Below are 26,323 nucleotides of genomic sequence, written 5' to 3'. Positions count from 1 at the left end.
GTTGTCCAAGTGGTCTTTGAAGGAGGATCTCTTGGCTAATCTGATGAGGTGGTGATGTCTGCGGGTGGCATCCTTGTGGGCTGCGTGGTTGTCTGGTGTGTGGTCTTGGATCCATATTTTCTCCAGTTTCTGGCATGCACATTTGGAGGTCTGGAGCTCGTTGGTGAACCAGGTGGCACTCTTGCTGGCGTGGTTGTTGGAGGGTTTCTTGAGCGGGGCGAGGGTGTTGGCGCAGTCGTCGATCCACTGTCTGAAGTTGCGGGTTGCGGCGTCTGGGTTGGTGTGGTCGGTGGTTGGGTTCTGGGCGAGGGTGGTGATCAGCCGGTCTTCGGTGACTTTGCTCCAGCAGCAGCGAGGCAGCTGTTGGATGCGGTGGTGCGTGGTTGGTTTCTTGAAGGTGAAATGAATGCAGCGGTGGTCGGTCCAGTGGAGTCCGGTGGCGTGGTTGAAGGTGAAGATGGTGCCTGTGGAGAAGACGGGGTCCAGCCTGTGGCCGGCGGTGTGGGTGGGTAGGGTGACGAGTTGTTTGAGGCCAAGGTTGGCGAGGTTGGCGATCAGGGTGATGGAGTTGGCGTTGTTGTTGTTCTCGAGGTGGAAGTTCAGGTCCCCGAGGAGGATGTAGTCCATGGAAGCGAGTGCGTTGGCACTGGCGAGGTCGGCGATGGAGTCGCTGAACTGAGCACGGGGTCCGGGGGGTCTGTAGATGAGTGTTCCTCTGAGGGTGGTGTTGGGGTCGGTGTGGAGCCGGAAGTGGAGGTGTTCGGCGGTGTGGAGGGTGTAGTCTGCATGGGTGGCGACCTTGAGAGTGGACTTGTGGACGATGGCTATTCCTCCTTCGGTTCCGTTGGCGCGATCCATGCGGGTGATCTTGTAGCCGTCCGGGATGGCTATCGCGATGTCGGGCGCCGAGGATTAGTTCCACCAGGTTTCGGTCAGGAAGGCCACGTCTGGGGCGGAGCTGTCGAGCAGATCCCAGAGCTCGGCTGCGTGTTTGCAAGCGGAGTGGGTGTTGAGGAGAATGCAGCGGAGGTGGTTGGGTCCAGTCCTTGGAGGTTTGGTGGGTCTGTCGCAGGTGAAGCTGCAGGTGCGGCAGGAGAAGGGTCCGTGGGTCCTTTTCGGGGTATTCTGGAAGCAGGTGTGGTTTCGGCCGGCGTTGAGTGCGTGGAGGCTGCTGGTGTTGTGGCATTCGCGGGGCCCAGGGGTTCTGGCGCTGGGCGTGGTCCAGGCACGGACGGGCTTGCCTTAGGCGCACCTTTGGCGCGCCAGCGCAGCTGGCACCATTTGAAGGGGAGCTGGGAGGGAGGAGCAGCTGGGATGCGGGAGGCAGGGGGTGGCGAATGGGCGCGGGGCGGGCTGCAGGGGCAGCAGCGGTGGGAAATTGAGAAGTGGGCACAGGGAGAGCAAGTGAAAACCGTGCCCAGGAATGGGCAAAAACAAAAGGATGCGGGCACAAGCGCTGGTGGAGCTGCAGCAGGGGGGAGCGACCTACCTGGCAAGGTCAGGGGACTACTAGGAATACCAAGATGATTCACCATTGAGAAACATGCCAAGATGGGCTTGGACTGGGTCCTCGGACCTGTTGTCCCCCTGGGTCCATGTAGGGGCGTTTTAGCCCCACGAGACGACCTAGCAATGGTTCTAGTACTGTCTGTTAGTTCATGTTGATTTTTGTTCTCTTGGTGACTTTAGGGGGGACGGGAGGGACGTGGTGGTGGCTTTTTATCTACTACAGGCGAGGGGTTCTTTGATATTTATCTAGGCAGTGCCCACGCGCACTGGCTCAGCGCGACCCTGGGGGAACAGCCAAAGGTTAAGGTCCTGAGGGGGATCCTGGAGTCCTTAGAGACGGGGACGTTTTTTACTATAGTCCAATGCTGATTACTATTGGAACCTGGAACGTCAAGGGTCCTAATTCCCCCCAAACGCACCCAAAAATATGGAAGTACATTCTCAACCACCACCTTGATATAGTCGCCCTGCAAGAGACCCATTTAGCTAGAGCTGAGGACACATGTCTTAGACACAAACAATTCCCGTTAATTTACAGATCCACAGCTCCTACGAAGCACAGGGGGGTGGCGCTCATGTTTTGTTCTTCTATACAGTTCCAACCAACGGGAGTCCAAAGTGATAAGGATGGCCATTGGGTCATTGTTAAGAGGTGCTTGAGAGGGAAATTGTGTACCTTTGTAGCGGTTTATGCCCCCAATACCCGTCAGACAGTCTTCATTCATACGCTGTTGTGGAAATTGACGGACTTTGTGGAAGGTCCGATGTTTCTTATGGGGGATTTCAACCTGATCTGGCGGAAGGAGTTGGACAGTACACACATGCACCGCTCGGATATGGGCTCCTTTACTCTGGACACACAACAGCGTATACGGGAACTAGGACTCCAAGATGCTTGGCACACTCTTTACCCACAGACCTGTGCCTACACATTTTATTCAACCGTCCATCGCACATATTCCCGATTAGATTACATTTTTTTTTGCCAATCCTTACAAGGTACCCTGCTGGAGTCCAAGATTTTTCCCATGTCGGTATTAGACCATAGCTTACTTACTCTCTGTCTCACCTGGTTGGGGAACGCTCTGCCTACTCCCAGATGGTACTTTCCGGCGTTGTTGGTCCGGGACAAGGAATCTTGTACCAAACTAAGAGAAACCATTACTGAATTTTTTACTATTAATAAGCTGGAGGACACATCAGAGTATACTAACTGGGACGCATTTAAGACTGTCTTTAGAGGAAAATGTATTGCTCTGAAAACGGCTCTAAATGCTCAGCGCACTAAAGAGAGGGAGCAACTAGAGTTGGAGCTGTTGTCTCTTGAAAGCACTCATAAACTGAACCCCGCTAGACAAACCTTGCGCCAACTGACGGCGATCCAAGGTAAGCTCTGAGCTATTTACAACAACAGGGCGGAGTTTACACTTCTTAAATTGCGGCATCTCTCTTATACTCAGGGAAACGAAATTGGTAAACACCTTGCCAGACAACTAAAGGTCAAACATGAGAGGGAGTACATAGGGGGCATTTGGCGACCCTCCGGGGATATCACGCATAAAGATGAGGACAAGGCAGAGATCTTTGGTTCCTTTCACAAAACTCTTTACTCTGGGGAAGCTTTAGATTCGGATATGCAGCGAGAGTATCTCCGGACGTTGCCCCTGACCCAGGTGTCCATTGAGTGAAACGAATTTCTCACTGCTCCTATTACCTTAGAGGAGGTTACCAATGCTATTAAAGCTCTGAAGCCACACAAAGCTCCTGGAACGGACTGATACACCGCAATCATTTATAAGACATTCTCCCCTGACATTGGCCCCCACCTAGTGCAGTTATTTAACAAGATGGCTGAGGACGGCAAGACCTCTAACACCATGCCCGAGGCCATGATCTCAGTAATACCTAAACCAGGGAAGGACCTACAATGCTGCGCCTCTTATAGGCCCATTGCCCTGCTAAACCTTGATGCAAAACTGTACTCATCCATCATTGCCAAACGTTTAAATGATCTCATGTCTGCCCTCATACACCCTGACTAGTCCGGATTTATCAAGGGTCGCCAAACACATGATAACACTCGTCAGATTATACACTTGATAGAGAAGGCCAACAGACGTAAGATCCCGGCGATTCTGTTAGGGTTGGATGCCGAGAAGGTGTTCGATAGGGTGGATTGGGTATTTCTATTCAAAACACTCACAGGATTCAGCTTTGCGACTAAATTTTTAAATATAATCCGCGCTAACTACCTCCAGCCACGCTCTAAGGTAGCAGTCAATCCTCTCCCTTTGTTCACTCTAGAGGCACTAGGTAAGGGGTGTCCCCTTTCACCCTTGCTTTTCGCTCTCAGTATTGAACCATTATCACTGGCGGTGAGGGCTAATCCTGGAATCCACAGCTTGCCATTCACAGGGGAGTTGCACAAAATGTCCTCGTTTGCGGATGATGTCCTTCTGTCCCTCTCCGACCCGGCCACGTCCCTCCTTCACTTGCAGTCGGAGCTTCAATGTTTTGAAGCTGTAGCAAATTTTAAAATTAACTTCGACAAATCGTATATTCTCAACCGCACGCTCCCACAAACGGAAGTTCACCAACTCCAGTCTCTTACACCCTTGCCGTGGGCCTAAATTCAATACCTGGGGTTCCACCTGACGCCAACAGTGGAGAAGTTATATGCGGCCAATCCAATCAGATCTCAAAAGATGGAAACCTCTCTTTCTGTACTGGCTAGGCCGGATACAATCTGTGAAAATGACTCTCCTTCCTAAGCTTTTATATTTATTTGAGGCCCTACCCATAGAATTAGAGGGGGATTTCTTTCGACGAGTGAAGGCCATGATTCTACGCTTTGTCTGGCAGGGGTGACGTGCCTGCTTCTCCTTCTCCCTACTGTGCTGCTCACACAAGGAAGGGTGTGTAGGTCTCCCAGACATCCAATTGTATTATAAAGCGGCACAGTTAAGGGTCTTAGTTGAATGGTCACAGCAGGAATCTGAAAAGCACTGGTTACAATTGGATCGCAGTGTGACTGGCATGACCATTTGGGACCTAGTCTGGAGACCCAAAAGCGAAAGGTCTAAGAACACGTACATCAGCACCCCCACGCGCACCACCTTAAAGGTATGGGACTCAGTGTCAGGAGACGATAGATGGACTACATTCCCCTCTCCATATACTCCACTCCACTTCAACCCAGCATTTCCTCCGGCCTTACATGAGGGACCATTTGACCCTGGAGGGAGGGAGGGAGGATGCCTAGCCCCGACACACCTATTCCATAATTTTGATCATCTCACTTTTGATAATTGCAAGCGCGACTATGGGATAGGGAACGCAGAAAGGTACCATTATACCCAACTACTACACTGGGCACTTACACCTCAGGTACGCGAGGCTGCCACTCGCCCCCTCACAAAATTCGAGGCCTCTTTCTCACCAAGACTTCCTCTATGAAGGGCGTGATCTCGTTTATATACAATTTCCTAATCACCACCACACTCTCCCTACGCCTGCGGTATATGTACATGTGGGAAGAGCTACTTCAGCGACCTATCACTGATGAAGAATGGGCACACTTATGGTCCGACATCATAAGATTCAACCACTCCACAGAACTTCGTGAAGCCCACTTGAAGACCATGATGGGCTGGTATTTGCAACCATCCAAGCTCAGACGTATCTTCCCCAACACCTCAGACAGATGCTGGAGGGGGTGCGTATTACTGGGAAACTTTCAGCATATTTGGTGGGAGTGCCCAACTATTCACCCCTTGTGGGAAGAAATTTTAGCACATATAAAGAACGTGTTGGGATATCCCATCCCCACAACTATGGCTGGTGTCCTTTTGGGGCTTCGTGACTCCACCCTAGAACACCAGACTAGAGCGGATAAAATGATAATGTGGTTTTGTATATGGGCAGCTAAGATCACCTTGGTAGCCGTCTGGAAAAGGAAAGAAGCGCCAGCTAACTCCCTCTGGCATTCTCACCTATGGAAACTGCTCAGCCTGGAGCGCATGGCAGACATTTTCAGAGACGGCTACAAGAACTTTGAGTTCAAGTGGGGACCCCTAGTCACCTTTCTTTCACGAGGTCTCCTATCAGCTGTTTGCTCCTCCACCATTAGGACCCTTCATCTATTTCAATTTTAAATAGAACTCTGGTATGGTAGATAAATTCAAATGCCTGACTACTGCCGCCACCACGACAAGGGCGGGAGGTGGGAATCGGGGAGGGTTTTTCCTTTTTTTTTAATAAGTTCACTCTCGAGGGGTAATGTTAGGCTTAGGTTATACGTTATTATGTGTAACGCCTTCCACTTGGAAGGAGTAGGATATTAATCTGGTAGAAAGTAGATGAAACACATCCAGTGTTGTTGTTCAAACTTTTTGCTTGAAAGACTTTGCACTGGGCTCCGCTAGTTTCAGAAACTGTACGCACCATTTCAGCTACTCTTTGAGAATGGAGTCAGAAATAGACTTGGCAACGTAGCCTGTCAAAGCATTTGTTTGTCTGCCAGTATATGCTGCTCCCCTGCGAGCGAAGTTGTGTTGGTATTATTTCAGACTGATTGCTGAAAAATTCAATAAAAATATTTTTTAAATAAAATATACCACCTGGCTTGAGACTAACTTCGCAAATCTAGCTCCTAGTATATGGATTAAAAAAAATAGGAAAACACCATCTGCCCCATGGTTCTCTGAAGCTGTGAGAATAGATAAACAGGCTTGCAGAAGATAAGAAAGGTATGGCGTAAATATTATGAGCACTAAAAAAAATGTATATAAATCCATGCTTTCAAATTTTAAAAAAAAGTTGATTGGGGAGAAAACTCTTTATTATACAGCACAGATAGAAAAAGCCGGTGGTTCCAGTAAAGAACTATTTAGAACGGTGAAAAATATGACCACAATAACAAAAGATCATTCTGTTAACTTTTATCAAGAATTCTGTGATACTCTGGCTCTCTCCTTTAGAACAAAGGTAGATCAAATCTATGATCAGTTTACCCACTCCACGCCAATTGGCAATAAACCTGAGCAAAAAATTGGTAGGAAAGTCTCTCTTTTTAATTTCTCATTGACTTCTCCTATGCAAATTATTAAATTGATCTCCATGTCCAAGTCAGGCTCTCCGGAAGACCCTACAAAATATCTGCTATTTTATTGGACTGTATCTATCCAAGATATTTAATCAGATGATAGAGCAACGATCCTTTCCCACAGGGTCTGGATAAAGTGAAGTGCGCATGTCAGATTGAACAGGTATCTCACTGTATCCAGCCTAGCATGCCAACTTCAATACCTTGAGCCTTTGCTGTTTGATAGCCAGGTGGAAGACAGCACTGCCACCTAGCTACCCCTTGGAGCACTGAACTCACCTGCTCAAACCAATCTTTGTGTGGCTCTCATGCTGTTTACTACTATAAACAGCATGGTAGCAACATAAGGATTGGTTGTGATCACAAAGCTTCGGTTTGACTGCCCTTGTGGACCCACATTGAAATGCAGTGTGGGTGGGCATATTAAAGAACATGGGCAATCACTGTGTGGCTTTACTTGAAGCCAGACAGTGATTGGTCATATTTCTGTCCTTTGCCTGGGGCAAGAAGCTCGCCCATTCGAGTTTGCACAAAGTTTTATGTTCAAGTTCACATATAAGCCTGTGACCTGTATTAAAGTGTAGCATCTATATGGCCTCATCCCTCGTGGCACTGGGGAAGAGTTTTCCCAATATTTAGTACCTGGATGTAGCAGCAGGACGCAATCTGTAGGAAGTTGCAGGCCGAATAGAGGAAAGACAACACCTGCAGCAGGTAAGAACATCCCTCCTGAAGCGCAAAATTCATCAGATTACAGTACTGCTTTCGGATGCATTTACTTTTTAAATGAGGTTTTAAACATGAAGTTGCCAACATTCATGGCTCCCCCAGCACCAATGACAATGTCAATAGCAAACTAAGAGGCAACTCAGTTGTAAACTTACAGTAATAATACAACGTAAAAAATCAAACACACTTGGCTGTTTGTACAGAGCACTTTATGAACGCATGTAGTTCAGAGTACTCACACGTACATTTAATTAAACAAATAAGGCACCCTCTCTTTTCTTGCTCGGTAAGACAAACTGACTTGTAAGCAACTTTTACGCCCTACCACCTTGAAAAGTCACCAGTCTCCACTTACACTTGCAGTAGCTCATTTGGGACGTTGGCAGGTACTCCAGTAGAGTTGGAGGTGTAAAAGTGTTTCCTAGATGTAGCTGTTTCTACTGCCATCATGAGCTTCTCTGTCTCTAAAGCTCTCACTCTACAATTCTCTCTTGTTTTCCCTTCGCTGCTTTTCCCTCTCTCTCTCCTTGTTCTCCCTTTTCTCTCTTTGTGGGCGTATTCTTCCTGTCTCACCCTTTCCTTTTGGTCCTCCAAGGCTAATCTCAGCTTCTCCCTCTCAAACTTCTTGGCCTTCTCTTCATCAACCTTAGTGTTCTAGGAGAAACTGCTGGGGCCGTATCATGATAAGCTGCACCAGCTCATAGGTTCATTGTCCTATAAAGGTACTCTCCCCAGGGTTCATAAAAAGTTTCTTCCCTCTCCTCCAGTTTTTGTAACTGTGTATGTCACAAGAACCTCCCTGGCTTTCTTCCTTGGAGACTTCCGCCCTCTATCCAAGCACAGCTCCCTCAAGTGATCTAAGGACAAGGTGTCAAGGTCAACCCCAACCAGCCTTGTATCTGTCATATCACTATGCTAAAGTTTATAAGATTAACTTATATCTCTATTGTTAAAAGTTGGAACTTGCTTTTGCTGGATTTCACAACACTTACTGCTAATTGTCAGATAGTGGCAATCGAAGGCTACTGATCCTCAGCCGTAGGGGCTGGGTACATTTGCCTCTGATATCCCGAGGTCCTTCATACTATGGCTCTGCAAACTAGGCCACGTAAAAATACTTTAGCACTTGCCTCTCAGTGGGAGTGATGGCGAGCAGTCGGAGGATTCTCAGAGCGGTATGTAAGCTCAGAACTTAACAAGCACCAAGCAGTGCAATAACTGATTGTTCAATCCAGTGCTTTACTTGGAATTCATAGAAGGATATAGTATTCATGTGATAAGATCAACAAGGAAGAGAATGACTGTTATAGATAGAAAATATATACTGGACAAGTGAGGAAAAATGGGGCACAGGATCTCAAATACATCACTGACTATAATGGATTGTCTAACAGGGACCACAAATGTCAGAAAAGACACTGGCATTTACTTTGTGCCAATAAGTTGTTGAAAGATTTTGTTCCACTGAGACCAGGGATCACATTTCTTAAGGGTCGTACATTGAGGGCTTTACTAAGCACAAGCTACCCCAAGCAACAATAGTAAGATAACTGGCTCACACAATTTACACATGGCTTTTACAAATGTGGCAACTGTGCTATGTGCAGGAGGGCCAAGGATAAAACCAAATCTTTCAGAGACAGAAATATGGTTGACTAAGGTATACACATGAATATCACATGCCACACAAAGTTTGTGGTATATTTTATTCTATGCAAGTGTGACCGTTTGGAAGTAGGAAGCATGATATGCGCTCTTAAAGACGGAGTGAAAAAGCATATGAGAGCAGTAAAAACGGGTGACAAAAGATACCTGTTGATGGTGCATATTAATGAATGTCAATCAAATGGACCACATAGGAATTTTTTGTTTTAAGAAATTCATCCTGTGCCCAAGGACCCCAGAGATGGTAACGGAAATATCCTTGAGAAGAAGAGAAGCCATGTGGATCATGAGACTAAAGACTGTGGAATATGGTCTCAATGTGGACCAGTAATTGCACTATTTATTGGGTGATTGATACACTAGATAACCCATACCAAGTATTACAATAGTATGTGCATACGTTTGAGCGGTTGAGATTGTAAGTGGAGATATCCAATCTAGCTAATTATATTTTGACATGCAGTTACTGTACACAGATGACCATTGACTTTTCACCACATTGTATAAATGTTGGCATGATTACAGAGCTATGATGAAATAGCATATGCATGAAATGTAGATGACAATGAAACTTATAATACCATGCTTACATGGAACAGCTATTCGGATGATCTTGATTATCGGTATATGTATTAGTAAATGTGTGAATACTTGTGTAGAGACACTGTGACACACAAAGCAATGCATATACATGATTCATTACCGAGATACGGAAATGTGTAACTGTTTGGCAATACATACCTTGTATAACAATATGTACTAGTAGATGTGCAAATACATGTGTTGAGACATTGTGACACACAAAGCAATGCATATATATGACTTTTTATTGAGATACTGAAATGTGTAATTGTTTACCACTACATACCTTGTATAATGATTTGGCTAATATTGAATATGGGCATATACACCAGGCACCCGTACTCAATAGATTATAATTGTCGCACTTGAGTTAACATATAGAATGGCATGTTACTAGAACCTGGATGGCGGAATAACTAATATGAGCCATTGTCCGGTTGGATAGGGGGTTCAAATAAGAATAAGAAACTCGTTTGGTGCCCACAATCTTAATTAGGGTAATATTTGATTCACAATGAATATTAACAAACTCTTGGGAAGAGATGCTCGTATTCTAATCAGAACTTGACTTAATCTGGGCAATGTACTGGGAGAATATTTTGAATATGTTTTGTAGATATATTTAGTCACACAGTTCCAATACATAATATGATGGATTGGTGACACAGCTGTAAAACATAATATGCTAGAGTAGCGAGAGCACAGTTTGAAAGATGGACATACTAACTAATATACCGTCAAAAATATTGACTTGGTCTAAAATGGCAGAACTTATTCGAGGCATCGGTTTGTCCGCTGCGCCGAACCAACAAGTATTGGAATAAATCTTTACCATCATTTTTTTCACATTATTGCAGATACAGTTAATAACACAGCTCCAAAATTACATATGCTGCAACAATGAAGAGGACTGTTAGGTAGACTGAGAGACTAATGAATGTATTGTCACGTCTAATGGCATAGTCTAAGATAGCGGAGCCTTTTTGAGGCATTAGCTTGTCCGCTTTTTATTTTCAAAAGAGGCACAAAGACGCTCTTATATTTAAGAAATGGACAAGACGGTGCCCATTCATCACGTGAAACTGGCACATTGCAGAGAATCAGACTACAGAGCCTTTTGCCCCGACACAGATATGGAACTAAGGACACTGGAGTTAATTTGGCACCTTGCTGTGTCTGATTGAAAACTTCGGTCAGATTATCATAAGGGAACCGGGTTTGTCTTTCCATACTGCAGATGACAGGATATTATAGGTGAAGACATACTTTTTCGCGTATTCAGACTTTTCGTGTTACTGCTGATATACATTTGTTTATATCTGGGGATATACTGTACTGACCTCAGGTATGTGAACATAGCACTCTAGATATTTTTACAGTTTATCTGCTCTGGGGTGAACAAACACTAACAGAGTGCAACTGTGAATTACAGGTATTTGGATAAAAGGGTGACTGTTACTGACTTTCAGTGTCACTTGATACTGGGTTAGCCTGAACTCACATTAATGTAATGCACAACTTCACATTACATGTTGAATTGGATGTTGTCTTTTAAACACTATTTTGTCTGCATTATGATTGTCACACATTAATCACAGAGTTTTGCATGACTATCAGGCAATATAGCTCATTTGTCAAATTTTATTTTTACTAATTATTAACATGGTTGTAGTGGCAAAAAACATAGAAGGTGCTTTAAAGCAACAAAGCATATGACACCAAAATTATTTGCAGTGATAACAGTTCTCTAAAATGTAAAGAAGCATGTTTCCACCATTAACTGCACTAATGAAATATTGATAAAAACTACTGATATGGACATTGAACACAATGTTTCAATTATATGCACATTATGTAAGATGCGTTTTCAGTTTGATTTTCTAGCACTGAGGAAGTCGTTGGGTGACACACCCACAGATGAAACACGTGTCGGCTAGCAGAGGAATCAAAAACCCAATTAAAGAAAGCACTGGAGAGCATAAGGATGACTGAATACTCATTTGTGTTAATACACTATTGCGTGTGCTGAGAGACTTGTTTCAACTTTCTTGCCTATGTGTTAGGGGCTGCAGGGAGGGAATCCCTTCTGTTTTAGCACTGCATAATATCAATATTGCCTACATTTTTGTGCACTCTGTCCTGAGTGCCTTGGTCCCTTATTATCTCTCTAGCTCACAATTTGGAAAAGTACTCTACCACAAACATTTAAAACCGAATACCACAAAGGTGATATTAGGAGGCTCCAGCAACGCCAGCTGTAAGGCAAACACCAGCTCTGGTTGCACAGCAGTCCTCCGAGTACTCCGCGGAGCACTCCCTTTCATCGTCAAAGAGAACTTGGAGCTAGAAGAACAAGTGGGTCAGCGGCTCCCACTTTTAAGTAAAGTAAGCGAGGAATGTAGATCCTGTGAAGTTTTCTTTCCATATTGCCCTCCAGACACATCCGTTTTTTCAGAACAATGCTACTCAGTCAGTCAGTCAAACAAAACTTTATTTGGTTTGTTACAACCATAAAAGTACATTTTACCTCTTAAACTGATAAAAGAAGAACAACAACGTAACACGGCTGTATCACAACACATATTACACCTCAAAATACATATAATTTAACTTTCTTTTTAAAATCAGAGTATTATGACATTTAAATTATTAAAATCACTTAATTCATTTCTATAAATCATCTCCTTCATCATGCTGCACGTACTACTATTATCCCTTAATTGTTCCACCTTCATATGGTGTTAAGGAGGAGCTTTTTTTAGTTTTTACTCTGTGCACTTGAGGAACGCCTTGACTTTGTTCATATATTTCCCCAAAGCACAGGCTATATCTAAATTCCCCATTTCCACCAAAAGGTTAACGGCTTGCATCCTATTCATAAACTTATACTTTTTAAAAATCGGACATAAAAATTCCTTTCGCATATCTAAAAACCTCAAGCAATCTAGTAAAATGTTTAAAATATCGCAGGTGGTGCCTAATGTGCAAGTGCATTTACCATTACATCCTATCATTAGATTTCGAACCCGTTGTTCGTATAACTTGGGTTTATACCAATTCGCATTTTTAAAACCTCCCACCTTAAGCTATAACTTGGTAACCGATCCACATAGGGAAAATGTTGGTCGCTCTCCCAGGTCAATGACATGTGGGCTACTGAGGTCTTTTGTAAAAGGTACTCCCTATCATAGGTACGAGACATATCGGCCCCTTGAAGCCTTAATTCTTTCTTACCAATAGTTATAAGGTCTTGCGGCGAACATACCTTCAGGTCAAGTACCCCATATGCATTACATATTGAAGCTCTGGTCTCTTTTGCCCAGGGCAGCTCGCTACTGGCTATTTCCTCTTTGGCCAATTGGGAGATTTTAAGAAACTCCCCTACTCCCAATTGCTGCCAGAAACGTACAAGGGCCATACAAGCAGTTATAGCCCAGTAGGTGATTCCCAGCTCAAGTCTTGCTGCCTGCACCATAGATGATTAGGCAGCAGGAATAAGCTTTTTAATATATTTCCCTCCTCTCTGTCCCAGGAGGTCTTGCCACTTAGGTAGAGGACCATGGCTCCATACAAAAATTGTGGGGGGACCATTGCTTGGTAGGCTTTTAAGACCGGCCTATCTGACATTTCAATGTAAGTATTATTAAATCTTTTTAAGCCTTTCACAGACGCCAATGCCATCAGTTTTAATGCTTGCAAGTGTGTATACCATTTCAGGGTACCTGAAAACCACATTCCCAAATATCTATAATCAGTTACCCTCTCAAGCAAAACTGTGCCAAGGTACCATGAGAATTTGTTTTCCTCCTTCCAAAACATACAATTTTTGTTTTTTCCATGTTTACTACTAATGTTTTACTTGTATATTATTCTTTAAACCTATTTACTTTTCTCTGGAGGCCTATCGCCATCTGATCCATAATCACCAGATCATCGGCATAAAGGAGGCACGATATCTGGTTTCCTCCCAGTTTCGGGTTCGCCCCTCTAACCTCTCTTAATTTTTGGGGTAGATCTGCTAAAAACAGGGCGAACAATAGGGGGGCGAGTACACACCCCTGCCTTAGACCTTTTCCAATTGGGATTCTCTCAGTCAATCCTCCATCCTCGTCCAATATTATCTGTGCCCAATTTTCTGTGTGCAGGGCTTGGATTAGGGCTAACAGGTCACCCTGTATTTCGTACCCTACCAGTGTTGACCACAGCTGTTCCCTGTCCACCAGGTCGAAAGCTGCACGGAAGTCCACGAAACGGCAGAATAAATTACCCCTCTGATCGATTGACTTCCGTGCAATGGACCAAAGAGCAAAACATTGGTCAACCGTTGAGTGGCCTTCTTTGAACCCCCCCTGTTCTGGGGGTACTATCTGTTTGTCATCCACCCACTCCTTTAGTAAACCTAGAATTACTTTGGAGAAGACCTTTTCACCTATGTCCAAAAGATTTATTAGGCGATAGAGGGAGGGGCTCAAAGGGTAGCATTCATCCTTGAACCTCTACAACAGAGGCATGAGCTATCTGCAGCTGATTCGGCATTGTGGTACTGAAAATTCTGAACCCGTGTTGTAAATGTCATCATATCGTGACGATTTTGGTATCAGCAGACCGCAAATGGTTAGAATACTATGCACAAGCATTTTGGTCATAATCCAGTGACGAAATCACCCGGAAATGAGAGTTTCCGTCCTGAACCCTCGGGTTCCATTTTGTGAACGGCAGCCATTTTGTGATTGCCCTCACACAGGTCAAATGACTACGGCTGAAGCGAGTCTAAAGGACACGTACACCTTTGCTGACTCCTCTGTGACCTGGGCAGGACAAACTCGAAGTCTTTGGGTGTGTTCCCTGGCACCGCTGGGTTCTTAAAAACCCGGTACTTCAGTTTGGCACCCAACGTGGGGCGGTATCAGCGGTACCGGTCCAAGCCAGAGGTTCGTGAGGAGCTTCGTGTGAAAATTCTGGAGGAAGGCCGCCACTTCATCGACCCCTGTATGTCGATGTGGTCCGAAAGTCTTTGCTGCGAGGTTACCCGTTTCCCGACGGCTATGAAGGACTGCTGCCCTGACTATCGCCCTGTTTTGGACCCTTGATGATTGGTAGAGCGAAACGTTAGACGAGTCTTCTGGTGACGTCTTCGATACCTCAGTTAAGTATGAGTGGAGCGTCTCCCAGTCCTTAGTTTGGTTCTTAGTTTTTGGGTATCCTTCGGGATCGCTTTGTTTGGAACTTGCAAGTGCCAAAACTGAAGGACTTTTGTATTCACGAGACTATCGTATTCGATAATTCTTTGAAGTTTGAAGCTAGACTAGAGAGCAAAGATGCCTGTCTTAGCAGACTCGGAAATATGTTTTGTCTTGGTTGTAATAGGGATTCCCGATTGGAGGACTCGGGTGCGGTTCCTCCGATTGGAACTCCAACCTATGAACTTTATGTGAAGCATGGCGTGGGCCCTATCGCATATAATGAAGTATGGATCCGATACACCAGGAAAGATGGTGTTTTAAAATGGCCTCAATATGGTAGTTTTGATGCAGAGATTTTGGATAATCTAGAGGTCAAACTTTTTAAGAAGAAAGCCCGGCCGGCAATGTTTGACTCTTTCCGCCTATGGCGCAAAGAAGCCAAACAGAAAGAAATTAAGTTAGCGAAGAGGAATAAACGTGAACGAGGTATGTCAATGGTACAAGCTGCTGTTGCGTTTAGGGATAATGAAGAAGAGCAGGAAAGCGAGCAGATGCTTAGAGTGAAGAAGTTAGCGGTAGATAGATGCTACCCAGTCTTGCCGCCTAAAGAGCAGGAAGAGAAGAATGATCTTGCGAAAGATCCTTTAATGTCACATCTCTTGACTTCACCACCCCCTTATGCACAGAGTGCTACGGCACCACCGCCACCAGTTGTGGCTGTGCAACCTCCGGTTGTTGTGCCACCTGTAATTCCTCCACAGCCAGCTCCTTTTCCGTTGGCTACTGCTCCTTTGGCGCAGCCTCCTCAGGGGCCGCCAACCTTGCCTTTGTCTGCTACTTCCACTTCTGTTCTTAATGCTCCTTCTGGTCCGACTTTGGATTCTTCTACTGTTGTTCCATCTTCTCTTTTTCTTCCATCTTCTCCCTCTACCAGGCAGCGTATGACTGCTGCTGTTTCTGGTTTCTTTTCTCCTTTGTTGGGACAATTGGGTATGTCTCCTGTGCATGAGGATAGACAATTACGTAGTCAGTTGCCTGATGCAGATGAGCGTGTAGTATTGGATCACATGGCACGTAGATGGGTTACATATACTTCCCAGTATGATCTTGAGGGTATTATGCATGTTTTCCGACAGTGGAAAGCACCAAAGCAACGGTACGTTTTTGAAATGTGTGTGTTCCTCCATGAACAGTGGGTAGACGAAGTGGGTAAAGCGCCTGAAGAATTATATCGAGTGCGTTCCGATTTTGCGAAAGGGACGATTGTGAGTCTCCTCGACATCGAGAGAGCGGTGTCGACGTTGTTGTCGTTTCGTAATAATGCTCCTTCTGAGCGATTGTTTGAGCCTGATTCGTCAGTTAGGAGAAAAGTGCGTCAGTATCCGATGCGTGAGGTTCCTCCAGTTTGGAGACCTGCTGATGCAAATGCTGTTCCACCTGTTGTTGCGCACTTTCAGCGAGTGTGGGTACATGTTCCTTGGAAGCGTGCTGAAGTCCTAGCTCTTAAGCAGACTTTACCTGATCCGCGCAAAAATCCGGCGGGATATTATAAAGAGCTCTCTCAAACTGTGGGTTCGTTCGCATGAATTTAGCGGACATAGACATGCTGTTTGGCAATGTTGTCCCACAGCCTATTTGGAGTAAGATTCGATATACGGATGAAGATAACGAATTGGGTGATACCTGGGCTAATCTTGTTGCTGCAGATGATAGACAAGTTGGAGGTGCTAAGCCTGAAGATATTATTACTGAACTACCTGGTAGGATTATTAATTTCATGAAGACTTTGATGCCCGAAGTGCGTGTTAATTGGGACAAGTTGTCTGCGTGTAAGCAGAAGAAAGACGAGACTGTCTCTGATTTCTTCACACGGTTTGAAGAAGCTTTTGTGGATCATAGTGGTCATGATATGACTACCGAAGGTGGCCAGAGATTGTTCGTCGACAAATTTGTGCATAATTTGCTTCCCGAGTTGTGCACTAAGTTGAAGGATTCCGAGAGTGCTTTGCCCGTTTCTACGTCAGCACAGATTTTAGCTACGGCCCAGTACTATGAAAATAGGCGCAAAGATGAGTTAGAGAAAGCGGATAAGAAGACTAAGAAATTGAAGACTAAAGTTCTTCTACAGCAAGCTTATCCACCCCGTACTAATAGTCAGCGCGATTATCAGCAACCTCAGCAGTATTCGAGAAACTCGCAAAGGAACGAGTTTTCTCAACAGCGTCTCCCGTATGGGCCTAACCAGTGTGCCTATTGCAGAGAAGAGGGTCACTTCAAGAATAGTTGTCCAGCTTTGTTGCAGCGGAGGAATGGTGTTTCTGGTGTTAGAGGTAGAGGTGCTCAACAAGCGCATAGAGGTAGAGGTCGCAGACAGAATGCACTTCCTTTGCCTCCACAGAACTCGATGAACAGCTTTGATCAGCAGCAAGGTTCGTTTGGTAGGACAGCACTGTACTATGTGGATGATTACTTTGTTGAAGGTCCCGAAGCGAACGGTAATGATTGTTAGGACAGCCATGGACAAAGAGAGGGAGTTGTTTCAGTTACAGTAGATCAGAGTGGACACTATGTTGAAGTGATTGCATCAGGTGTGTCAGAGCCTTTTCTGCTGGATACTGGTGCTACAAAGAGATCTATTATGTACTCGAAACTCCCTGGCGCACCTTTGTCTGGCGAAATGAATGTTTCTGTAGGTTTTTCTGGCGCCCCCGTTACTAATCCAATTTCTGCTCCATTGTCTCTTTCTGTTAGACCGCGTAAGATCGAAGCACCCCTTCTATTGACTACAGGTTGTAATGAGAATCTGTTGGGTTTGGAGTTATTGAAGAGATTGTATGCGACACTGTATTGTTCCCCGTCAGGAGTTCATCTTACCTTGGGTGAGAGAGTGATCTCTCCGATGTATCTGTCGGAGGATAGTATTCCATCTGAATTGTCTTCTTTACCGGATTCATTATGGGCTATTGGTCCGAATGATGTGGGCTTGTTGGATATTCCTCCATATGTTGTGACGCTTAAGGCAAATGCTAAGCTACTGCGCATTCCACAATACCGCATCTCGAGTGATGGTGAGCGTGCACTTTTAGCGATCATTTATGATCTGATCGACAAAGGTGTTATTGAAGAAACGAGAGGTAATGTGTGCAATAGTCCTGTTTTGCCTGTCTTGAAGAGAACTGATTCTTCACAACCTCCTGTATATAGGTTTGTCATTGATCTTCGCGAAGTGAACAAGATTGTTGTTCCGCAATTTCCCGTTGTGCCTGACATTACTGCCTTGTTGACTTTGATTCCGGCTACAGCCACATGGTTTTCGGTGATAGACTTGTAGAATGCTTTCTTCAGTATCCCGATTGCCGAGGAGAGTAGGGATATTTTTGGATTCTCTTTAGGAGGAAGAAGTTTCCGCTTTAAGCGCGCTCCGCAAAGCTATTGTGAGAGTGCAACGATCTATAGCCAAGCTTTGAAAACGCAACTGGATTTGTTGGTTTTACCTGATGGTGCAGTCCTTATTCAGTATGTTGATGATTTGCTAGTTGCAGCTGATACTGAAGAGATTTGCAAGGAAGCCACTTTGTCATTACTACGCCACCTGTCTGATTGTCAGCATAAAGTTTCTCTCTCTAAGTTACAATATTGTCGACAAGAAGTAACCTACTTAAGTCACCTCTTATCGAAGGCGGGAAGGAAACTGACCCCAGAGAGAATTCAAGCTATCGTGAAAATGAGTGTTCCTAAGACCCAGAGAGAAGTGCGTGCCTTTCTGGGTATTACATCGTACTGTAGACAGTGGATCCCTAATTTTTCTTTGTTAGCGAAGCCTTTGTTAGCCCTTACTGTGAAGGATACTCCAAATCCTATTCTTTGGACTGACGAATGTCAAAAGAGCTTTTCAGAATAACGCAATGCGTTGTGTTCGGCTCCTGTGTTGGGTACTCCCGACTACAGTAAGCCTTTCACATTGTATGTTCAAGAGAGAGAAGGATATGCATTATCAGTCTTGACTCAGCAGTTTGGCGATAAGCAACGCCCATGTGCGTACTTTTCGTCGAATTTAGATCCTGTAGCTAGAGTGTTGCCGAGTTGCTTGAGAGCCGCAGCGGCTGTTTCAATTTGACAGTCTGCTGGTTTAGTCATGGACAATACGTTAGTAGTTATGGTTCCACATGCAGTGGATACCTTGTTGAACCGTACGAAGACACAGCATTTAACTAGTGCTCGGTTGTCGGGTTATGAGTAGATGTTGCTAGCGAGTCATGTGCACATTAAACGATGCAACACGTTGAATCCAGCCACGTTGTTGCCAATTACAGTCGAGACAGAAAGTGAAGAACAGCATGACTGTTTTATGAGAACCGAAGAAGAGACAAAAGGGAGAGTTGATCTTAGGGATACTCCTCTTCCTGAGTGTGATGGTACTTTGTGGGTTGATGGTTCGTGCTTTAAGTTGCCGAATGGTGATACGACTGCAGCATATGCTGTTACGACTTTGCATACGATTGTTGAAGCTGCACGTATCCCACATAATTCAGCACAAGCAGCAGAATTGATTGCACTTACGAGAGCGTGAGTGTTGTCGAAAGGAAAACGAGTGAATGTATATACTGACAGTCAATATGCTTTTGGCGTGGCTCATAGTTTCGGACGTTTGTGGCGTGAACGTGGATTTTTAACTTCGCATGGAACTAAGATACAGCATGGTCAGTTGGTGAATGAGCTTCTTGAGTCACTGACCTTGCCGTTACAAGTTGCGATTGTGAAATGCAGTGCCCATAAAAAGGTTACTGATGATGTTGGCCGCGGAAATGCGTTTGCGGATGAAGTTGCGAAAGAAACTGCGAGAAATATGATGAGTCGAATGTACATCGCTGGTCCGGCGAGATGGGTTCCAGAGAAAAGTATGTGCGAAGATACGATTGAGAGTGTGAAATCCATCCAAGCTGAAGCTACAGAGAAAGAGTTGAATGAATGGAGAGAAAGCAAGGGTAAATTGGATTCGAATGGTTGTTGGACTGATTTGTCAGAGCATCAGAGATGGTTGTTACCCAATGCGTATGTGCTTGCGGTTGTGACAATGGCTCATGGAATGGCTCATGTCAGCGTGAAAGGGATTTGCAAGTTGTTAGCTCCAGTATGGCAAAATGCTGGAATTCCCAAGTGTGCAGAGAATGTGGTCAAGAATTGTATGGTGTGTCTGAAATACAATCCTGGTAGGGGAACCCCAACTCCAGCTGGTCATTTTGCTCCTCCTACGTATCCGTTCGAGGTTTTGCAGCTAGATTTCATCCACATGGAAAGGTGCAACATTCTGAAATACGTACTCGTTGTTGTTTGTGCCTTTTCTAGATGGGTAGAAGCATACCCCCTGAAAGACAATACTACCATATCTACAGCTAAAGCCCTTGTAAAGGAATTTTTTCCCAGATTTGGAATGCCGAGAATGGTCTGGAGTGATAATGGAAGTGAATTTGTGGGTCGAGTGATGAAGAGAGTGTGTGAGGGGCTAGGTATCCAACAAAAGTTCCATGCTGCAAATCACCCCCAATCAGCTGGATTAGTAGAGTGCTATAAGGGCACGCTAAAACTGAAATTGGCCAAGATTCAAGCAAGCTCTGGTCTTAAATGGCCTGATGCTCTGCCTTTAGCACTCCTATCGATGAGAATGACTGTTCATTCAAGAGTGGGACTTAGTCCCTATGAAATTGTGTTTGACCATCCGGCCAACATATGGGGAGGGCCAAGGCCGAGAAGGTTTAGTGAAATCGAACACCCTGTACTGCTTGATTATCTGTATGAATTGACGGCTAAATTGCGTGTTTTACACCAACAGGTGCACGATACTTTGCCTCAAGTCTCTGAAGCTCCGGGACATCCTATCGATCCTGGAACATGGGTGCTGGTGAACAACTTTCAACGGACAAAGAATGACCAGCCCCGTTGGACCGGCCCTCATCTTGTCCTTCTCTCAACAAGATCAGCAGTGCGAGTGGAAGGGAAAAAGCACTGGATCCACGGCGTACATGTCAAGAGGGTCCCTTTGCCTCTACCGTACGACCGGCGGGTCCAGGAGGGAATAGCTGACTCTGAGACTGATACTGAGCCTCGTTTTCTGCCTTTTAGCGATGCACGTATAAAGGGAACAACTTCTGAATGAGAAAGTGACAATATCTTGCAAGAATCTGTGCCACCGTCACTTCGATTGAACACTACAGAGCCTGAACTTTTATTCCAAGACCAGACAGTACCTGGAAAAAGCCGTTATAATTTGAGGCCGAGAACTATGGACAAATAAAAATTATTTTTTTTGCTATTTTTGAATGTGTAGCTCTCTCATCTGAGAAACTTGCTTATTTTTGTTTTTCGAACCGCCATCCGGTTCTGCTGCTAGGGTCGTGGTTGCCGAAGTCTTTGGAGTGCAGCTGAAGATGTTAGGTCGACAGTTCTGGTTGGTCTAAGGGAGTCGCCCTGGGCTGACAGAAGCATTCCTTAGCATAGAACACCCTACCGCCACGGGCAGCAATTAGAGGGGATGGAGTTTTTCGAGATGGAGAGACCTGCCAAACAAATTAACTTTAAAGCCAGAATGTGTATATTAATGACGAAGAAACGATTTTTGATAGTAAATGTAAATGTAAAGAATTTGTAGAGCGCACTGCTACCAAGCGGTTTCGTGGCGCTATTACTCATACCGCTGTGGAACCCTTCCTGGCTTTCCCTGTGAAGTGTCCACTCCTGGGTACACCTAGGGTGAAGCCAGGCCTCCTAGCGCTGTTGGGGCCGTTGTGGAGATTAAGCAAGCTATTGCCCAGAGTTGCAGCGTGGGACCCATGATTGGAATAGGCACTGAGGCGAGAATATCAGGTCCGAGGAATTTTTGAGCCCGAGACCCGCCGAGGTGGGAATCGAACCCTGGTCTCGGGCCAGAGCTCTGCATCAAGGTCTGCCACTCTAACCATTGAGCCACACTTCTCCACATAGTATGTGTTTCCATGTTGCTTAGTGTAATGACGTTTTTAATAGGATATGTTTTATTCTCTTTTCAAGTGACCTTTGCACCCTCTACACAGCCCATACCTCCTCCTACTGTTTCCTCGCATTCTTTTCACCCTCTGCCTGAGCATGAGTACGCTAGGAGATTAGAGTTTGCCAACAACTCTTTTGTTCAGCTCCTACACCAACACCAATTAGTAGTGAACACAACTAATTGTTGGGTGTGTGGTCTTATGCCGCATACAACAGATAAGGGTATCCCATACTTGGTCTTGCCATTTAGTTATAACGGTTCTTTGTGGGCATTTCAGACGATGTTCATATATGCCATCGAACCGTATCCACCGCTTTCCACAAGAGGTAACTCGAGTAACAAAGCATTGGTAGTAGGAATCACAAATATGAGCAGAACAATTGACTCGTATAGAACGATTCCCAGAGATGAGTTACGAGCTTACGCCAGATGGAATGTAACAGAATATAGAGTTACTCTGAGTAAGAACCAGCGAGCGAAGAGATCCTCTCCGATTTGGATTGTACCCCATCAGGTTCACCTATGTCTGCAAGGTAATGGCAAGAATCCCAGAGCCCAGTTAGGGAGAAGTGTCTGTACTGAAACATATGTTTTTACGTCTCAGATTTCTCCTTCGTTTCTAGCAGCTAAGGGTACCTATTTCATCTGCCATGATAGAGCCTATACATGGTTGCCCCCTGACTTCTCGGGCACATGTTTTGTTTCGTTCCTGTTGCCTCCCACCTACACAGCTGCGGCAGATTACCATAAAACAAGGATAGTTAGACTTGTCATCAGTGAAGAAGACACTGCAGGACAAGAATTTGGAGATTTCGTAAAGGGTTTTCTGCCGTTTTGGGGACCTATGGTTAACAGAAGGAACATAAGACAATTGACAAGAGTGGTTGAGTCCACCATAGTTGAAACTGCCGGTGCCCTTAGTAATTTGACGGCTGAGCTCCAGTCGGATCGCCTTATGAATCTTCAGAACAGAGTTGCTTTAGACATCGTACTTGCAGACCGAGGTGGGGTATGTAAAGTGATCCAATCAAGTTGCTGCATTTTCATCCCAGATAACGCTCCAACAGTTTACCAGGCCTTTTCCAAACTGCATAAGATCTCTGGATCTATTCACGTGGATAAGGGAGACTGGTCATTGATGGGATAGTTCTGGGAACTGATATCTGCCTGGGGATGGAAAATTCTGATAGTCACTGGGATGATTTTAACAATTCTTTTTCTGTTCCGTCTATGTGTACAGTGTGCTCCTGCGATATGTGGCCTCTGTGCTACATCGTGTGTAAGGAAACCTGTATCAAGAACCGAGCTAAGTAATAGGATGATGCTACAGCAACATCTCAATGACTTTATGAATATAGACCTGGACTCAGATTAGCGTGAGTATGGATTATTGCCTGTGTAAGGGCAAAAGGAGGGCTGTGGTACTGAAAATTCTGAACCTGTGTTGTAAATGTCATCGTATCGTGATGATTTTGGTATCAGCAGACCGCAAATTGTTAGAATACTATGCACAAGCATTTTGGTCATAATCGAGTGACGAAATCACCCAGAAATGAGAGTTTCCGTCCAGAACCCTCGGGTTCCATTTTGTGAACGGCAGCCATTTTGTGATTGCCCTTACACAGGCCAAATGACTTAGACCGAAGCGAGTCTAAAGGACACGTACACCTTTGCTGACTCCTCTGTGACCTGGGCAAGCTGACTCCAGTGCCTGAAGCCGAAACCTGTTCTGATAGTTCCTTTCCCAGTGGCCGCATGAGATTAGCATCAAGGCGCAACATGTCATAAACCTTTCTTCGCACACAAACCATGTCTAATCTCACACACAGCTGTCCTTGTTTCTTTCTTTATGACTTGCTTTACGAGGAGGAGGTGCCCGTTTTTATTGGGGGTCCGTCGATATCTGATGAAGATACCGGGCCTTGCCGAGTAATTGATTGTGGGCTGGACAAGCTAAAATATGGGTTTGTCATCATGACTCTGCTTTTCCTTTGTAGTGAAAATATGTGAATGGTCAACTGTAAAATAAGGAATGTTTGCCTAAAGCACAATATTTTGTATAAAAGAGAAGGCTGGCTTTGTAAGATTGAGCAGTCTCCTGAGAACATACACCGTGTTCTACTTCTAGGATACCTGTTACTGGCTGCAGCCAATAAATTCGATCTTTGACTTCACCAAGAAGACTCTGTGTTTCTGTAGTCTGAAACAGGAAGAACTTGAAGTCTTTGGGTGTGTTCCCTGGCACCGCTGGGTTCTTAAAAAGCCGGTAATTCAGCATCCATACGGAACAGTGATTGGGCAGGGAGGAAAAAAATGTTGCTATCACCTAAAGGGACCTTTTTACCTTGAAAAACAGAGATTGCAGTTCCATCATTCACTCCACCATTTCTCGAATGGCAGCGAGGCAGGAAGACTAATCAGCAGCTCCTCTTAGCAAAAAGCTTTTGAATTTCTAAAGAAGCCTAGTCTCCTATGGCTCTACTTCGCTGTCTGTGTCCCCTTCAGAGAGATGGGTGGATAAATAGATGGAAATGAATAAATGGTAGAATCAATGGATGGGTGGAAGGAGCATGAAGGGTGAAGGGAATTGCGTTTACCTTCTTGTATTTTGTATCTGGGTTTTATATCGCGCCAACTCACCGACAGGTCTCAAAGCGCTTCTGACCAAGTACAGCAACAAGAAACAAGATGGAAAGGAGTGGAGATATCGACCTATCTTATGGGGATGTAAACGCGTCCTTGAAAAGTAAGCTCTTCAGGGATTTCCTAAAGCGGAGAAGATTGGGTTCTCTACGAAGCACCTCCGGCAGCTTGTTCCAGATGGTGGGAGCTTGGACTGAAAAGGATCTGCCCCCTTTAGTTGCCAGTTTAAAGCGTGGGCAGGATAGCAGGAAGGAGTCGGAGGATCGCAGGGCGCGCTTAGGTTCGTACATTTGAAGCCTATCTTTTATATAGGCTGGCGCCTGTCCATGAATTGCTGTATGGCAGATGCACATGCTCTTAAATTCGACTCTCTGCTTCATAGGGAGCCAATGTAGCCTATAAAGCAGGGGGGAGGCGTGGGTCCGCCTGGGTAATCCGAATATTAGACGGGCTGCGTCATTCAAGATGACCTGAAGGCGATTGATGGAATTTTTTGGAAGACCTAGGTATAACGCGTTTCCGTAGTCAATTCTGGACACTATTGTGGCTGAAACAATGGTTCGAAGCATGTTCCTTGAGAGTAGGGGGACGAGTTTACGTAGCTGCCTGATCAGGTTGGTACAGGAGCCGACCACGGCGGACACTTGGTTGGTCATCGAGAGTTCCTGATCGATTTTCATACCGAGGCTCTTTACACTAGGGCACGGTTTTGGGGTAGGTCCGAGTTCTTGTGGCCAGAACAAATCGTTCCAGGGGGAAGTAGAGGTTGAGACTACAAGGACTTCCGTTTTGTCTGGATTGATTTTTAATAGGTTGGACTACATCCAATTTACTGAGAACCGTAGTATATTTTGGGCCATGGACTGAGCCGATGTGTTGTCGATACTCAGCAGCAGCTGAGTATCATCGGCGTAATTAAAGACTTTACAGCCCATGTTTGCCAAAGAGTCTATCAGTGGCTGCAGGTATAGATTAAATAAAAGTGGTGAAAGCGCGGACCCTTGCGGGACTCCACATACCAAGGCGCCCAAGTCGGAGACCTGATCTGCTAACTGGATCCTCTGCGTCCTCCCTAGTAGAAAAGCCGTTAGCCATTGGAGAGCTTTTTCTTTTATCCCGGACCTGGCTAGTCTGTCCAGGAGCAGTGCATGGCTGACAGTATCAAACGCCGCTGAAAGATCTAATAATATCAGGGCGCTTGGCTTTTTTTTTTTTTTTTTTTTTTTTTTTTAAAGACCTTTATTGAAAGCAAAGCCATTGTCATCACCAACTCTCTTACAGTTTCACATTGCACTGGTTTACACAACACAGGGACCTTGTGGTCAATAACCAAGTAATACTGTACACAGCCAGAGTGCCGGCATCCCGGAGGCCCGGCGGCGTGATGTAGTGACGTAAGTCCAGTGTAATCAAGAGAGATACCCCTCCGTAAGCAGCAAGTAGAACAGTGTGACAACTGGCCTTCCCAGGATGCAATCGCGGCAGTAAGGTCTTATGTCGAAATAAGGTCAAGGGAAACTACCCCAACTACCATCCCAACTCCCCCCCCTCTCCTGAGTGTGATTGTGGAACTACTACCAACTTCTAATCGTGAGCTAATCATGATGTGCCTACCGTGTGCCCCGTGCCATCCCCCCGCCAGTGTAGCTCCAGTTTCCTCCCCCACCCGCCTCCATGTGTCATGAACTGCAGTGCAACCCCCCCCCCCCAGCCCCCACTCCCACCCCATCTCCCGCCCCTCGGGGAGAGAGCCACTTATGTCCAAACCACTATTCCAACACCTGGTCTTGGAGATCAACCACCTCGGAGGTGTCTGAGCCGCCGTCCTCCCCCTTCTGCAGGTGTTCCTTGTAGAGGTCCCAGAAGTTTTTCGGCCTACTCCTG

Source organism: Lissotriton vulgaris, chromosome 1_1 (genome assembly GCF_964263255.1).
Source record: "Lissotriton vulgaris chromosome 1_1, aLisVul1.2, whole genome shotgun sequence".
In the NCBI taxonomy this organism is placed as follows: domain Eukaryota; kingdom Metazoa; phylum Chordata; class Amphibia; order Caudata; family Salamandridae; genus Lissotriton; species Lissotriton vulgaris.
Note: the sequence above shows the minus strand (reverse complement) of the source record.